The sequence below is a fragment of the Octopus bimaculoides genome, chromosome 9, assembly GCF_046866305.1.
Source record: "Octopus bimaculoides isolate indiv1 chromosome 9, ASM4686630v1, whole genome shotgun sequence".
NCBI lineage: Eukaryota > Metazoa > Mollusca > Cephalopoda > Octopoda > Octopodidae > Octopus > Octopus bimaculoides.
This window is the reverse complement of record NC_142936.1, coordinates 44,372,778-44,387,777: the sequence shown is the minus strand read 5'-3', so window position 1 is coordinate 44,387,777 and position 15,000 is coordinate 44,372,778. Positions and strand designations below refer to the sequence as shown.

Here is a 15,000-nt window from a genome sequence, read left to right as displayed (position 1 = left end):
CATTGATAAGGCGCTTACTTTACACACATTACTTCTAAATTTCCTCCGAAATTCATGGAAGAGAGGAAGAAAGGAAAACCCGAGACGTGGCCTCAATTCTAGCAAGAGACTGGACTTCGCTTAAGATGTACAGAGTATGAGATGGTGATATTCCATCCAGTGACGGATTAACTCTACCATTGATGTAAGATAAAACGGTATTTGAACTCACAGCGCAAACAATCAGAATGTACCAATGAGAATGTACCAATGAGAATGCTCTAATGTCCCATGGAGGTAGTCCTCTGATGCAAGATGTCACCCACTGTAAGTGAACCTGAAGAGTCAATCTCGAAAGTGCCATATTCCGGTACGAATAGGGACACCCTAGCTTGGCGCTGGAACAGGCCGAAGTGGAAGAGGTTGAATCTGTGCAGATGGGAGAGGAAATGTGGGGTAAGCCCCCTAATGCTCGGTGCACAAACGCGACCGCAATCAGTACTGGGAATAACATATCAATGAATGAAATGCTGCGTCACATATGGGATGTCCGGGGTTTGATTGGATCCTCTGATGACAAAGGGGAAAGAGAGGCCGATCCAATGAATAGGTACACACACACACACACACACACACACACACACACACACACACACACACACACACACACACACACACACACAGACATATATCATTTGCTTTGGTCGAAGGACTGTTTTAACGAAGTCGCGTCTTGTCCCTACCTTCAAAACGCGGAGTAGATGAAATAGGGGACAACTGATGAAGGGAATATTCTTTATCGTCTTTGTCTCGTTCTTCTATTTGTTTCTTTCGTTGTACTAAAAAAAATTCGTTTTCTGTTTTTTATGTTCTCGTTTCTGATATTGTTGACGTTTTTTGATGTCCTGTACCCATATGCATGTATATACACATATGCATGTACGTATATACATGTATGTATGTATATATGTATATATTTGTGTATTATTTATATTATTATATATATATATATATATATATATATATATATATATATATATATATGCATGAATTTTCTAAGTTTAAACCACTTCACGTCCTACAAAGTTGTCAGAGTTGAGCCGTTGAACGAATTAATATCACCATCTCGTAGTTTGTGTTTCCACTCTTTTGCAAGAATTCAGGAACATCTCCGGGATTCTCCACTGACGGTTTTCCCCATTTTTCCCTTGATCTCTCACAAGATCGTATGATATCCTATGAGAGGAGATGGGTTCTGCTTTCCCTCAGTACTAAATAGTGTTCCTTTCGAAAATACAAATCCATCTAAGTGGTAGAATTAATCGATAAGACAAACCTGAACATTATAATATATATGTACCTCAGTTTGTCATAAACAATGGACGCTCAATGAATCGTCATCACAATACAAAAAAAAAAAATCCTTTTTTATCAACTTTGCTTTTATAGATAATATGAGATCCGGTTTGTTGTCCGCCCGCGTAGCTCAGTCGGTAGAGAATCAGACTTTTATAGATCAACATTAGAAGTAATTTGAGGATCGCGGGTTCGAGTCCATCTGCGGGCGTAAACCTTTTTTGCATTATTGAATATTGGTGATATTCCATCCAGAGAAACTGAAAGACATGAAATGTCCGTGTGTGTGTATGTGTGTGTATATTTGGCGGGAGTTTTGCATTTAACAAGAATTGGTTTGTGTTTTATCTCTCGATCAATGGCTGGACAAGAGAAAAGGAAAGGCGATCTTTTGAAGTGGGTGTCGAATGAAGACACATGGACATTTTTATACCTGAACGTCTTTCGAAGTTGTGGTGAGAAGGGAGAATTGATGTGCTTGCGTATGTCTGTGTGTGTGTGTGTGTGTGTGTGTGTTAGTGTGTATGTATTTGTACTTCAGTTTGGCATAACCAATAGACGCTCGATGAATTGTCATCAAACTGCAATGCAAAAAGAAGGGGTTGTATCAACTTTGCTTTTATAGATAATGTGACAAGCAACCAGCTGTACGCCCGCATAGCTCAGTCGGTAGAGCATCAGACTTTTATAGGTCAACGTAAGAAGTAATCTGAGGTTCGCGAGTTCGAGTTCCCCTGCGGGCGTAGACCTTTCTTGCATTATTGAATATTCTTTTCACTTTATTGTGTCATTTCTCTTTTTAGGGAGGCTATAATTTCGTCTGAGGTTTTACGATGAATTCATTCACGTCTGTTTATTTAACTTTTTTTCTTTGTATGTATATTGTTCATGTTTTTTCAAATGAGCGGCTATCTACATCGTAATCTACTAACGTGCTTAGGTATATATGTATATATACAGACAAACACACACACACACACACACACACACACACACACACATACACACACACATTCACACACAGAGATATGTCGCCAGTAAATCATAAACCTGAAAGAAAGCACATTCAAAGTTATACACCAGTAGAGTATTCACAGAATGTTAGTTATGGCAGGTTCACAGAATTACCCAATGTTTCGCGTTCATAAGGCGCTTACTTTCCACACATCTCGTTTGATCCTAATGGACCGTGACTTATAACTTCTCTTTAATGGTCGGTGGCCTATAACCTTTCTTTGAACAGAGATTATAGGCCACCGGGCATTAGAGCCTGTTACAGGATGTAACAACATATAATTAAGTTTCTTAGCCATTTTCTTTGCTTCTTCTTCAGATTAACCAGAGTGATGAGTTAGTATAGCATTCCATTCAAGAGTCTCCATCTTCAATGCCAACCTCAAACAACCAGCTGCCTTCAAAGATTCTTTTTCATAAGCAAAACTGTAGTCCAGAAGTGATAATTCATGTATGTAAAAGACTAGTGCCAGCGTTTTGGTTTCAAAATTAGCAACCTTTCAATAGCGCCGAAGAAATCGATAAGAGAGAGGGATACCCAATCGAAAGTCCACAGCAACAAAAGTTTTCTTCTCCATATCAAATAGTTTCTCCATTGAATAAGCATTGTCACACATATGCAAGAAATCATCACAGTGGAAGGAGAGGCCGGTCCCATGAGTAGGTAGATATATATATATATATATATATATATATATATATATATATATATATATATATATATATATATATATATATATATATATATATATATGTATATATATACACACACACGCACACACATTTATATTGTCCTGTTTTTTGTTACGAATTTGTTACCGCAAAAAATCCCAAATTTAATTTACTTTGGTTTGCGCGAAGGACTGTTTTAACGAAGTCGCATCTTGTCCCTACACTCAAAACACGGAGTAGATAAAACAAGGGACAACCGATAAAGACAATATTCTTTATCTTGCCTGTCTCGTCTCTATTTGTTTCTTTCGTTATTCTAAAAAAAATTCGTTTTCTAAGTCTTTTTTTTATGTTCTAGTTTCTGATATTGTTGACGTTCTTTGATGTCCTGTACCTATATATGCTGTGTGGTAAGTAGCTTGCTTACCAACCACATGGTTCCGGGTTCATTCCCACTGCGTGGCATCTTGGGCAAGTGTCTTCTACTATAGCCTCAAGCCGACCAAAGACTTGTGAGTGGATTTGGTAGACGGAAACTGAAAGAAGCCCGTTGTATATACGTATATATGTATATATGTGTGTGTGTGTATGTTTGTGTGTCTTTGTTTGTCCCCCCCCCCAACATCGCTTGACAACCGATGGTGGTGTGTTTACGTCCCCGTAACTTAGCGGTCCGGCAAAAGAGAACCGATAAGTACTAGGCTTACAAAGAATAAGTCGTGGGGTCGATTTACTCGACTAAAGGCGGTGCTCCAGCATTTACTTGTTTCAAATCACTGAAACAAGTAAAAGAGTAAAAAGAGTAAAGAGTATATATATATATATATATATATATATATATATATATATATATATATATATATATATATATATATATATATATATATATATATATATATATATATATACATATATATATATAAATAGTATATGAGTATATGCATATATATGTACATGTATTTACATACCTTCATCTACATGTATATATAGATGCATATCTGGGTACAGGACGTTGCAAAAAAACGTAGACAAAATGATAAACAGAGTAGAGAAAACACACAGGCCACATAGAGAACATTTCCTTCATCAGCTGGCACCATTATAACACTGGCGTTTTGAAGAGTTAGGGCAGGACGCATCGTTGCAATGGCTCTTCCCACGGACGCAAATTAAATTTGTTCCATGGAGGAATATACTGGCGGACAAAAAACAAGAAAGGAAAACGAAACAGTGAAATAAACAAACAAAGAAGGCTATACGGCCAGACGTGAAAAAGTATGTGTATATGGAATGCTGTGAAGCACGAACTGGAATGAAACGGGACGAGGAATGCTCGTGTGTGCTTGGCGGTCACAAGATATATATATATATGTATATATATATATATGTATATATATATATATATACATATATTTTCTAAGTTTAAATCACTTCACGTCCTACAAAGTTATCAGAGTTGAGTCGTTGCACGAATTAATATCACCATTTCGTACTTTGTGTTTCCACTCTATTGCAAGAATTCTGGAACAACTCCGGTTCTCTCCACTTACAGTTTTCCCCATTTTTCCCTTGAGCTCTCACAAGATCGTATGAAATCCTGTGAGAGCTGATGGGCTCTGCTTTCCCTCAGTACTAAATAGCGTTCCTTTCGAAAATGCAAACCCATTTAAGTGGCAGAATTAATCGGTGAGACATAAGGCACACCTGAACATTATTATATATATGTACCTCAGTTTGTCATGAACAATAGACGCTCAATGAATCGTCAACACACTGCAATACAAAAAGAAACTTTTTATCAATTTTGCTTTTATAGATAATATGAAATCGGAATAGTTGTCCGCCCGCATAGCTCAGTCGGTAGAGCATCAGACTTTTATAGATCAACCTTAGAAGTAATCTGAGGGTCGCGGGTTCGAGTCCCTCTGCGGGCGTAAATTATTTTTGCTTTATTGAATATTGTTTTTACTTCATTGAGTCGTTTATCTCTCCCGTGAGGCTATAATTTCGTCTGAAGTCTTACGATGAATTCATTCACGTCTGTTTATTAGGTTTTTTTCATTGTGTGTATATTGTTTATGTTTTCTCAAATGTGAGGCTGTGTACATACCGGCCTACTAACGTGCTTAAGAATATATATATATATATATATATATATATACGCACATATGTATGTACACAGACACAGACGCACACACATTCACACACAGAGGTATGTCCCCAGTAAATCATAAATCCGAAAGGAAGCACATACAATGTTATACACCAGTAGAGTATTCACAAAATATTATGGCAGGTTCACGGTTACCCAGGGTGTCGCATTGATAAGGCGCTTACTTTACACACATTGCTTCTAAATTTCCTCCGAAATTCATGGAAGAGAGGAAGAAAGGAAAACCCGAGACGTGGCCTCAATTCTAGCAACAGACTGGACTTCGCTTAAGATGTACAGCGAATGAGATGGTGATATTCCATCCAGAGAAACTGAAAGACATGAAATGTCCGTTTGTGTATGTATGTGTGTGTATTTTTGGCGGGAGTTTTGCATTTAGCAAGAATTGGTTTGCGTTTTATCTCTCGATCAATCGCTGGACAAGAGAAAAGGAAAGGCGATCTTTTGAAGTGGGCGTCGAATGAAGATACATGGACATTTTTATGACTGAACTTCTTTTGAAGTTGTTGTGAGAAGGGAGAATTGATGTGCGTGCGTATGTCTGTGTGTGTGTGTGTAAGTGTGTATGTTTGATGGGGTGTGCGCGACATAGTTAGTAATGTTGATGGTGTATGTGTATATGAGAGAGGGAGAGAAAGAAAGAACGAGAGAGAGAGAGAGAGAGAGAGAGAGAGAGAGAGAGAGAGAGAGAGAGATAACTGAAATTTATCATCCAGTTTATTTATTTATTAATATGTATATATGTATGAATGGCTTCAGTGACACACATTCACATACACGCACGCACGCACGAACGAACGCAGGTTGTTTTAATCGATTTTCTCTGTAAGTATGGGGGCTAGGAAAAAATAGAAAGCGCGTTCCAATCTATGCACCCGTCTCCACATGTGTTCAATTTTTTACGCGAATCCACCTAGCCGTTTGGCCGTGAACTTCAAGACAAGAAAGAATACAACGGTCGGCCAACTTCAATTTATATTACAGATATATATGTATGCATGTATGTATATACCGATTTTATCTGAAAAGGAATAATGTTGGAAAAGCATCGATTGAAATTGCGCTTGAGTTGTTCGAAACTTATTTTGTATTCAACATAGTTGGATATGTGGCGCTTTTAGAGATGTTTGATAACTCTGGAAGCAAAAAACGAAATATCTTGGAAGTCGAGCGATCTACAATTAACAGCCGCGAAATCTCTCCAAGTTCGTACCCTAACATTTTAATAGAACAGAAAGTTGACAACCATATTTCCCCAAAATTTCAGTTAATTGATTTTTAAGTAGTTAACTCCCTCACTTGCTGTTTTAAGATGTTAATCGCGCTTAAATGAAAGTTTCGCTTTTCTGCCCTTTCATCGCGTTTTAGTCCATTTTAAGATTGAGCTGTCGTTTGGTTATTGTATCGATAAGGTCAAGCTGCCATGTATATATTTCGTCATTCATTCAAATTAAGAACTGTCGTTACCAGGTTTTCGATTTTCTAAGTTTAAATAGTTTTCTTTCAAAAAAGCTAACCCACACAAGTGGAAAAATTAATTGGTGAGACATTAAACATACATGAACCTTATTATGTATTTGTACTTCAGTTTGGCATAAACAATAGACGCTCAATGAATTGTCATCAAACTGCAATACAAAAAGAAAGGTTGTATCAACTTTGCTTCTATAGATAATGTGACAAGCAATCAGCTGTACGCCCGCATAGCTCAGTCGGTAGAGCATCAGACTTTTATAGGTCAACCTTAGAAGTAATCTGAGGGTCGCGGGTTCGAGTCCCTCTGCGGGCGCAAACATTTTTTGCATTATCGAATATTCTTTTCACTTTATTGTGTCATTTCTCTTTTTCGGGAGGCTATAATTTCGTCTGAAGTTTTACGATGAATTCATTCACGTCTGTTTATTTAACTTTTCTTCATTGTATGTATATTGTTCATGTTTTTTCAAATGAGCGGCTATCTACATCGTAATCTACTAACGTGCTTAGGTATATATGTATATATACAGACAAACACACACACACACAGACACACACACACACACACACACACACACACACACACACACACACACACACACACACACACGTTCACACACAGAGATATGTCGCCAGTAAATCATAAACCTGAAAGAAAGCACATTCAAAGTTATACACCAGTAGAGTATTCACAGAATGTTAGTTATGGCAGGTTCACAGAATTACCCAATGTTTCGCGTTCATAAGGCGCTTACTTTCCACACATCTCGTTTGATCCTAATGGACCGTGACTTATAACTTCTCTTTAATGGTCGGTGGCCTATAACCTTTCTTTGAACAGAGATTATAGGCCACCGGGCATTAGAGCCTGTTACAGGATGTAACAACATATAATTAAGTTTCTTAGCCATTTTCTTTGCTTCTTCTTCAGATTAACCAGAGTGATGAGTTAGTATAGCATTCCATTCAAGAGTCTCCATCTTCAATGCCAACCTCAAACAACCAGCTGCCTTCAAAGATTCTTTTTCATAAGCAAAACTGTAGTCCAGAAGTGATAATTCATGTATGTAAAAGACTAGTGCCAGCGTTTTGGTTTCAAAATTAGCAACCTTTCAATAGCGCCGAAGAAATCGATAAGAGAGAGGGATACCCAATCGAAAGTCCACAGCAACAAAAGTTTTCTTCTCCATATCAAATAGTTTCTCCATTGAATAAGCATTGTCACACATATGCAAGAAATCATCACGGTGGAAGGAGAGGCCGGTCCCATGAGTAGGTAGATATATATATATATATATATATATATATATATATATATATATATATATATATATATATATATATATATATATATATATATATATATATATATATATATATGTATATATATACACACACACGCACACACATTTATATTGTCCTGTTTTTTGTTACGAATTTGTTACCGCAAAAAATCCCAAATTTAATTTACTTTGGTTTGCGCGAAGGACTGTTTTAACGAAGTCGCATCTTGTCCCTACACTCAAAACACGGAGTAGATAAAACAAGGGACAACCGATAAAGACAATATTCTTTATCTTGCCTGTCTCGTCTCTATTTGTTTCTTTCGTTATTCTAAAAAAAATTCGTTTTCTAAGTCTTTTTTTTATGTTCTAGTTTCTGATATTGTTGACGTTCTTTGATGTCCTGTACCTATATATGCTGTGTGGTAAGTAGCTTGCTTACCAACCACATGGTTCCGGGTTCATTCCCACTGCGTGGCATCTTGGGCAAGTGTCTTCTACTATAGCCTCAAGCCGACCAAAGCCTTGTGAGTGGATTTGGTAGACGGAAACTGAAAGAAGCCCGTTGTATATACGTATATATGTATATATGTGTGTGTGTGTATGTTTGTGTGTCTTTGTTTGTCCCCCCCCCCAACATCGCTTGACAACCGATGGTGGTGTGTTTACGTCCCCGTAACTTAGCGGTCCGGCAAAAGAGAACCGATAAGTACTAGGCTTACAAAGAATAAGTCGTGGGGTCGATTTACTCGACTAAAGGCGGTGCTCCAGCATTTACTTGTTTCAAATCACTGAAACAAGTAAAAGAGTAAAAAGAGTAAAGAGTATATATATATATATATATATATATATATATATATATATATATATATATATATATATATATATATATATATATATATATACATATATATATATAAATAGTATATGAGTATATGCATATATATGTACATGTATTTACATACCTTCATCTACATGTATATATAGATGCATATCTGGGTACAGGACGTTGCAAAAAAACGTAGACAAAATGATAAACAGAGTAGAGAAAACACACAGGCCACATAGAGAACATTTCCTTCATCAGCTGGCACCATTATAACACTGGCGTTTTGAAGAGTTAGGGCAGGACGCATCGTTGCAATGGCTCTTCCCACGGACGCAAATTAAATTTGTTCCATGGAGGAATATACTGGCGGACAAAAAACAAGAAAGGAAAACGAAACAGTGAAATAAACAAACAAAGAAGGCTATACGGCCAGACGTGAAAAAGTATGTGTATATGGAATGCTGTGAAGCACGAACTGGAATGAAACGGGACGAGGAATGCTCGTGTGTGCTTGGCGGTCACAAGATATATATATATATGTATATATATATATATGTATATATATATATATATACATATATTTTCTAAGTTTAAATCACTTCACGTCCTACAAAGTTATCAGAGTTGAGTCGTTGCACGAATTAATATCACCATTTCGTACTTTGTGTTTCCACTCTATTGCAAGAATTCTGGAACAACTCCGGTTCTCTCCACTTACAGTTTTCCCCATTTTTCCCTTGAGCTCTCACAAGATCGTATGAAATCCTGTGAGAGCTGATGGGCTCTGCTTTCCCTCAGTACTAAATAGCGTTCCTTTCGAAAATGCAAACCCATTTAAGTGGCAGAATTAATCGGTGAGACATAAGGCACACCTGAACATTATTATATATATGTACCTCAGTTTGTCATGAACAATAGACGCTCAATGAATCGTCAACACACTGCAATACAAAAAGAAACTTTTTATCAATTTTGCTTTTATAGATAATATGAAATCGGAATAGTTGTCCGCCCGCATAGCTCAGTCGGTAGAGCATCAGACTTTTATAGATCAACCTTAGAAGTAATCTGAGGGTCGCGGGTTCGAGTCCCTCTGCGGGCGTAAATTATTTTTGCTTTATTGAATATTGTTTTTACTTCATTGAGTCGTTTATCTCTCCCGTGAGGCTATAATTTCGTCTGAAGTCTTACGATGAATTCATTCACGTCTGTTTATTAGGTTTTTTTCATTGTGTGTATATTGTTTATGTTTTCTCAAATGTGAGGCTGTGTACATACCGGCCTACTAACGTGCTTAAGAATATATATATATATATATATATATATATACGCACATATGTATGTACACAGACACAGACGCACACACATTCACACACAGAGGTATGTCCCCAGTAAATCATAAATCCGAAAGGAAGCACATACAATGTTATACACCAGTAGAGTATTCACAAAATATTATGGCAGGTTCACGGTTACCCAGGGTGTCGCATTGATAAGGCGCTTACTTTACACACATTGCTTCTAAATTTCCTCCGAAATTCATGGAAGAGAGGAAGAAAGGAAAACCCGAGACGTGGCCTCAATTCTAGCAACAGACTGGACTTCGCTTAAGATGTACAGCGAATGAGATGGTGATATTCCATCCAGAGAAACTGAAAGACATGAAATGTCCGTTTGTGTATGTATGTGTGTGTATTTTTGGCGGGAGTTTTGCATTTAGCAAGAATTGGTTTGCGTTTTATCTCTCGATCAATCGCTGGACAAGAGAAAAGGAAAGGCGATCTTTTGAAGTGGGCGTCGAATGAAGATACATGGACATTTTTATGACTAAACTTCTTTTGAAGTTGTTGTGAGAAGGGAGAATTGATGTGCGTGCGTATGTCTGTGTGTGTGTGTGTAAGTGTGTATGTTTGATGGGGTGTGCGCGACATAGTTAGTAATGTTGATGGTGTATGTGTATATGAGAGAGGGAGAGAAAGAAAGAACGAGAGAGAGAGAGAGAGAGAGAGAGAGAGAGAGAGAGAGAGAGAGAGAGAGAGATAACTGAAATTTATCATCCAGTTTATTTATTTATTAATATGTATATATGTATGAATGGCTTCAGTGACACACATTCACATACACGCACGCACGCACGAACGAACGCAGGTTGTTTTAATCGATTTTCTCTGTAAGTATGGGGGCTAGGAAAAAATAGAAAGCGCGTTCCAATCTATGCACCCGTCTCCACATGTGTTCAATTTTTTACGCGAATCCACCTAGCCGTTTGGCCGTGAACTTCAAGACAAGAAAGAATACAACGGTCGGCCAACTTCAATTTATATTACAGATATATATGTATGCATGTATGTATATACCGATTTTATCTGAAAAGGAATAATGTTGGAAAAGCATCGATTGAAATTGCGCTTGAGTTGTTCGAAACTTATTTTGTATTCAACATAGTTGGATATGTGGCGCTTTTAGAGATGTTTGATAACTCTGGAAGCAAAAAACGAAATATCTTGGAAGTCGAGCGATCTACAATTAACAGCCGCGAAATCTCTCCAAGTTCGTACCCTAACATTTTAATAGAACAGAAAGTTGACAACCATATTTCCCCAAAATTTCAGTTAATTGATTTTTAAGTAGTTAACTCCCTCACTTGCTGTTTTAAGATGTTAATCGCGCTTAAATGAAAGTTTCGCTTTTCTGCCCTTTCATCGCGTTTTAGTCCATTTTAAGATTGAGCTGTCGTTTGGTTATTGTATCGATAAGGTCAAGCTGCCATGTATATATTTCGTCATTCATTCAAATTAAGAACTGTCGTTACCAGGTTTTCGATTTTCTAAGTTTAAATAGTTTTCTTTCAAAAAAGCTAACCCACACAAGTGGAAAAATTAATTGGTGAGACATTAAACATACATGAACCTTATTATGTATTTGTACTTCAGTTTGGCATAAACAATAGACGCTCAATGAATTGTCATCAAACTGCAATACAAAAAGAAAGGTTGTATCAACTTTGCTTCTATAGATAATGTGACAAGCAATCAGCTGTACGCCCGCATAGCTCAGTCGGTAGAGCATCAGACTTTTATAGGTCAACCTTAGAAGTAATCTGAGTGTCGCGGGTTCGAGTCCCTCTGCGGGCGCAAACATTTTTTGCATTATCGAATATTCTTTTCACTTTATTGTGTCATTTCTCTTTTTCGGGAGGCTATAATTTCGTCTGAAGTTTTACGATGAATTCATTCACGTCTGTTTATTTAACTTTTCTTCATTGTATGTATATTGTTCATGTTTTTTCAAATGAGCGGCTATCTACATCGTAATCTACTAACGTGCTTAGGTATATATGTATATATACAGACAAACACACACACACACAGACACACACACACACACACACACACACACACACACACACACACACACACACACACACACGTTCACACACAGAGATATGTCGCCAGTAAATCATAAACCCGAAAGAAAGCACATTCAAAGTTATACACCAGTAGAGTATTCACAGAATGTTGGTTATGGCAGGTTCACAGAATTACCCAATGTTTCGCGTTCATAAGGCGCTTACTTTCCACACATCTCGTTTGATCCTAATGGACCGTGGCTTATAACTTCTCTTTATTGGTCGGTGGCCTATAACCTTTCTTTGAACAGAGATTATAGGCCACCGGGCATTAGAGCCTGTTACAGGATGTAACAACATATAATTAAGTTTCTTAGCCATTTTCTTTGCTTCTTCTTCAGATTAACCAGAGTGATGAGTTAGTATAGCATTCCATTCAAGAGTCTCCATCTTTAACGCCAACCTCAAACAATCAGCTGCCTTCAAAGATTCTTTTTCATAAGCAAAACTGTAGTCCAGAAGTGATAATTCATGTATGTAAAAGACTAGTGCCAGCGATTTGGTTTCAAAATTAGCAACCTTTCAATAGCGCCGAATAAATCGATAAGAGAGAGCGATACCCAATCGAAAGTCCACAGCAACAAAAGTTTTCTTCTCCATATCAAATAGTTTCTCCATTGAATAAGCATTGTCACACATATACAAGAAATCATCACATTGTGGAAGAATGCGTTCATCATATTTAAAGGCAATAAACATTGCAGCAGTCCCCACAAGTTGAAGATGTGCACGTTTGATAGTGACTTTAGAGAGAGACATATAAACAAGCTTGGCAGCAAGGTAGAGCGTTTCATGATATAATTCAAAATTAGTCTGAACTTCAACCAACCAGTCCATAAGAATGGTTCTCATTTCACTTGTAATATCAGTTTTGGTTTACTGGACATGTAATCTGGTACAGAAAATTTACACTCTTGTTCTTTTTAGTAATCAAAAATATCTTTAGGAATATTGCTTCCCAGAAAGGATCTTTCATATGTTCTTTATCTCATCTGGTATTTTGGTACTTCTGGTCGTAATCAACCTTTGGTACTTCTGGTTCTTCAACTTTTGGTGGTTCTAGATCAATTATTATAACTGTAGAAGATTTTGTGTTATTTTAAATGGCTTATAAACACATTCCACGCTGCAATTGTTTTCGTTCCAGCACACGATCTCAAATCAGGTCACTTGCTATGCAAGTACATCTCCGTAAATCTCTCTCTCTCTATATATATATATGTATATATATATATATATATATATATATATATATATATATATATATATATATATATATATATATATATATATATATATATATATATATATATATATATATATATATATATATATGTATATATATATATATATATTATTTTGTTTAAAAGAGTTCCAACACTGTCTGTTTTTTATGTTTTATTTATATTCCTGCAGAACTAATGTGGGGTGTAGAATATGGAATATACAATATATAATATAATATACAATATACAATATAAAATAAAATAAAATAAAAATGGATGGCACCATGAAAGAAAGTATTGAATGTAGATGAAATATTGAGTGTTCAATATAAAGGATCAAATATATAAATATATAAATATAAATATAAATATATAAAGGCGACTCGAGTTTCAGGGCTATTTCCCTTCGTCATGGCCGGTATGACAGACTTTAACAGACTGTCTGTTAAAGTCTGTCATACCGGCCATGACGAAGGGAAATAGCCCTGAAACTCGAGTCGCCTTTATATATTTATATTTATATTTATATATTTATATATTTGATCCTTTATATTGAACACTCAGTATTTCATCTACATTCAATACTTTCTTTCATGGTGCCATCCATTTTTATTTTATTTTATTTTATATTGTATATTGTATATTATATTATATATTGTATATTCCATATTCTACACCCCGCATTAGTTCTGCAGGAATATAAATAAAACATAAAAAACAGACAGTGTTGGAACTCTTTTAAACAAAATAATATATTCCTCTATACACAATCATACAAAAAAACCCCACCTTTTTTGTATTTATTTTTACTCGCATATATATATATATATATATATATATATATATATATATATATATATATATATATATATATATATACATACATATATATACATGTATGCGAGCTAATTCGTCCCTACTTTCAAGTTCGTGCCTCACAGCATTCATACACACATAATTTTTCTCGTCTGGCCGTAAAGCCTTTTCTGTTTGTTTTCCTGTCTTGTTTTTTTGTCCGCCACTACATTCCTCCATGGCAAGATTTAATTTGTGTATACAAATTTAATTTGCGGTCCATGGGAAGAGCCGTTTTAACGATGCGTCCTGCCTAGCTCTTCGAAACGCCGGTGTTAAAACGGGGGTAGCTGATGAAGTAGAATGTTCTCTATGTGGCTTGTGTGTTTTCTCGTCTACGTTTTGTTTGCAATGTCCTGTACCCAGATATGCACCTATACATACAGGTGGATGTCGGTATGCACATACCTGTACGTATATATGCATATACTCATTTACTATTTGTTTATATATATAAATATATATATATATATATATATATGTGTGTGTGTGTGTGTGTGTGTGTGTGTGTGTGTGTGTGTGTGTGTGTGTGTGTAACAATTAAATAAATGGAGGATAATATGCTGAACCCAACTACTTGCAGACGGTGTATCCCGTTGAATTCATTAATTTAATTCATAGCAAAAGTGACAAAAAAAGGAAGAAAAGAAAAAGAAAGAAAGAACCAAAGCACAGGTGTCCATGGCAGACTATGTTATTTTGCCAACATGGTTTACATATAGAAGTAC

At 36.2% G+C, this 15,000-nt stretch overlaps 4 non-coding genes and 1 pseudogene across 4 annotated transcripts; 4 read left to right on the top strand and 1 right to left on the bottom strand.

Moving 5' to 3' along the window:
- The first annotated feature begins 4,863 nt into the window (after window positions 1-4,863).
- Window positions 4,864-4,955, top strand: Trnak-uuu (transfer RNA lysine (anticodon UUU)). Its single transcript is given in 2 exon segments — window positions 4,864-4,900; window positions 4,920-4,955. It is a non-coding gene; the product is annotated as a tRNA-Lys (tRNA).
- A 1,936-nt stretch (window positions 4,956-6,891) lies between these two features.
- On the top strand, window positions 6,892-6,983 carry Trnak-uuu (transfer RNA lysine (anticodon UUU)). The gene is given in 2 exon segments: window positions 6,892-6,928; window positions 6,948-6,983. It is a non-coding gene; the product is annotated as a tRNA-Lys (tRNA).
- A 2,809-nt stretch (window positions 6,984-9,792) lies between these two features.
- On the top strand, window positions 9,793-9,884 carry Trnak-uuu (transfer RNA lysine (anticodon UUU)). Its single transcript is given in 2 exon segments — window positions 9,793-9,829; window positions 9,849-9,884. It is a non-coding gene; the product is annotated as a tRNA-Lys (tRNA).
- Window positions 9,885-11,824: 1,940 nt separating this feature from the next.
- Window positions 11,825-11,916, top strand: Trnak-uuu (transfer RNA lysine (anticodon UUU)). Its single transcript is given in 2 exon segments — window positions 11,825-11,861; window positions 11,881-11,916. It is a non-coding gene; the product is annotated as a tRNA-Lys (tRNA).
- Window positions 11,917-12,341: 425 nt separating this feature from the next.
- Window positions 12,342-13,284, bottom strand: LOC149134102 (G2/mitotic-specific cyclin-B3 pseudogene; annotated as a pseudogene).
- Between the last annotated feature and the right edge of the window lie 1,716 nt (window positions 13,285-15,000).